This window comes from Canis lupus, chromosome 8 (genome assembly GCF_003254725.2).
Source record: "Canis lupus dingo isolate Sandy chromosome 8, ASM325472v2, whole genome shotgun sequence".
In the NCBI taxonomy this organism is placed as follows: Eukaryota; Metazoa; Chordata; class Mammalia; order Carnivora; family Canidae; genus Canis; species Canis lupus.
The window spans coordinates 133974-137392 of record NC_064250.1 but is presented as its reverse complement, the minus strand read 5'-3'; the positions used below and the strand labels follow the sequence as shown (position 1 = coordinate 137392).

At 40.4% G+C, this 3419-nt stretch overlaps 1 pseudogene; it reads left to right on the top strand.

Moving 5' to 3' along the window:
* The first annotated feature begins 2083 nt into the window (after positions 1-2083).
* LOC112672718 (olfactory receptor 2T11-like) lies at positions 2084-3014 on the top strand (annotated as a pseudogene).
* The last annotated feature ends 405 nt before the right edge of the window (positions 3015-3419 follow it).

Sequence of the window (3419 nt, the reverse complement as noted above, 5' to 3'; positions counted from 1 at the left end):
GTTCTACAGGTTCATGGTAAATTTATGTTTTCTCAATGCCTAAATGCCATCTGAGTGACATGCTCATAAAATATTTAAATACCATGCTTATTTTCTTATAGCTTGTTCCAAGCTGCTTAGAATACAAAACTTTCTGTTTCCACTTCTATAAACTTGTTGGGAGGAGTATCTTCCCTCTTGAACATGGGCACAAACTAATTTCTCATTTACAGCTTATGGAGATTGGTTTTATTACTATTTCTTTTTAAAATTTTTTGGGATGCCTGGGTGGCTCAGCGGTTAAGCGTCTGCTTTCAGCTCAGGGTGTGATCCTGGAGACCCGGGATGGAGTCCCACATCGGGCTCCCTGCATGGAGCCTGCTTCTGCTTCTCCCTCTGCCTCTGTCTCTGTGTGTCTCTGCCTCTGTCTGTGTGTCTCTCATGAATAAATAAAATCTTACAAAAAAAATAAAATGTGTATTTAAAAAAATAAAATTTTTATTTATTTTGTAAGATTTTATTTAATTATTTGAGAGAGTGAGAGAGACAAAGCATGAGGGGGGAGGGTCAAAGGGAGAAGCAGACGCCCACGCTGAGCAGAGAGCCCGACATGGGGCTTGATCCTGGGACTTCAGGATCATCAACTGAGCTGAAGAAAGACACTTAACCAACTGAGGCATGCAGGCACCTCTTTCTCTCTCTGTCTCTCTCTCTCTTTTTAAAAGATTTATTTATTTATTTTAGAAAAAATGAGCATGAGCAGAAGGTGAGGTATGGGGAAGAGGAGAGGGAGAGAATCTTCAAGCAGACTCCCTGCTTAGCAAGGAGCCTACATAGGGCTTTATCCCACAACCTATGAGATCATCACCTGGGCCAAAACCAAGAGTTGGATGCTTAACCAACTGAGCCACCCAGGCGCCCATCATTATTATTTCTGAGTTTATCCTGATGTGGTTCATATTGGGTCCCTAGAAAAAAATCTAAATGAGAACACATCACAGACCATATCCATTAATCTCTTTGTTGATGTGTACCATTTCAGGAAATGACATCCCAGTGTCCATTCAAGTACAAGGATAGCTGGTTTATTTCATGGCACTCTACCTCACACCCATCTATGGTTTCTTCCATTGATTTATGTAACCAGATCCGCAGAAAAAGGACTGCTAAGTGTTTGTGTTTACCTGCTGCCTGCCTAACTATTCATATATTAAGTGGTACCCATGATCTCGAATTATTCACCATAGTGAAATTAGTTATGATCATAGGAAATCTATAGATCTTCATTACTGGGCCTTAATAGAACATATTAAACAGAAGGTTAAGAATTGGATCATGAACTATCCGAAAACCCAGCATCAAGAACATGAAACAGCATGGTGGTCTAGGAACTTTGAGAAACTTAGACTATATTAACTGCTTCCAATCCCTTCACCATCCCCATTCTTTCATGACTTGTTGTGTGTGGATCTTACGTCCTCACTCCATTGATGATTTTATGTGTGACTTGCTTTGGTTGGTGGTATGGGGTTGGAAATGATAGTCAATCCTGAGCTCAGGCCTCAGAGGGAATCATGTGATTCTGGTTGCTGCTTTTTAGCTCTTGCCATTTTTCTTGATAAAAGAAAGCCACAGAATGAGACACATGTGGTAAAGTATATCTGTGCCTGACCTTCAGCCTGAAGCTAAACTGGCCTGTAGATGTGGGAATAAGAAAACACATTTGTTGTTATAAGCCACTGAAATTCATAGAGTTATTTTTCATCTTGTATTATTACAGCAATAATCAACTCACAACAAAAACATTTCGAGAGGTCTTATAATATCTCATTTGCTCTTATTTTCCTTGCCTTCTCCTTTTTTTTTTACTATTTAAAAGTTTTTTTAATAATAAATTTATTTTTTATTGGTGTTCAATTTGCCAACATACAGAATAACACCCAGTGCTCATCCCATCAAGTGCCCACCTCAGTGCCCACCACCCAGTCACCCCCACCCCCTGCCCTCCTCCCCTTCCACCACCCCTAGTTCGTTTCCCAGAGTTAGGAATCTTCCATGTTCTATCTCCCTTTCTGATATTGGTTCAACCAGATCAGTTATAGCCATGGAGGGAGGAAATGAGATGGTAACAACAGATTTCATTCTCTCAGGACTCTTCCCCAATGTGAAGTATGTCAGCATCCTTATCTACACTATCATCCTGATCTACCTGGTTGCAGTCACTGGGAACTTCATCCTGCTTTTTCTTATCTGGATATACTTGAGGCTTCACACCCCAATGTACTTCCTCCTTAGTCAGCTTTCTCTCGTAGATCTGGCCTTCATCAGTAGCACTGTTCCAAAGATGATAAACTTTCTCTCTGGAAGAAAAAACATCACACATCTTGCCTGTGGAACCCAGATATTTTTCTTCTTTACTCTTGGAGGTGCTGAATGCATCCTCCTGACCCTTATGGCCTATGACTGATATGTATCTGTCTGTCACCCTTTGAGATATGTAGTGATTATGAACCAAAAGGTCTGTCTGCAAATGGCCCTTTGTCTTGGATTGGGGGCATTTTAGCTTCCACAGCTCATACAACCTATACCATGAGTCTACCTATCTGTGGCTCCAGAGAAATCTACCATTCCTTCTGTGATTGCCAGCAATCATGAAGATCTCATGCAAAGACACTTCCACCTATGAGCTGGTGGTCTTCGTTATGGGCATTGCTTTTATCATTGTCCCTTTTGGACTTATCATGGCTTCCTACACTTTCATCTTCCTCACTGTTCTTCATATGAGATCCCCCCAAGGCAGGACCAAAGCCTTGGCCACATGCTCATCCCATCTTACGGTGGTAAGTTTTTATCTAGGACCATGTGTTTATATGTACATGACACCTGGTTTCTTCCACACCGTTGAGCAAGAACAGGCTGTGTCTGTATTTTGCACAGTCCTCACACCCATGCTAAATCCACTCATCTACAGCTTGAGAAACAAAGATGTGGTGGGGGCTTTTCAGAAAATCCTGAGGAAACATCCAGTCTCTTAACAAAACACATAAATATCAATGTGGAAAAGAGCTATTTTGAGTCAAGGATAAAAACTCCAGGAGCATCCACAATCACATTTATCAGCATGAAGAACTTTTCCATAGCCCTATGGGCAATTCACATCATTGAATTCCACTGGCAATATTAATTCAATCATAAATGAATAGTTTGTTAAGAAATTTCTCTCAGATTCTAACCATTTGTTCCCAAAATGGGTTAATTTAACTGCTCTTTTTTATTCCAATTTATATGCATAGACTAAGTTCCAATCTTCTCTTTTTGTACCTCCAATATTGAGACATTTCTCAGTGTCCTCTGAGGCTTACATTTGTTCATGTTATTGGTGATTCAAGTCTTGCTAATTTCTGTTGTTAGAAGTGCCAACTTCTTAGGAAAGACAGATG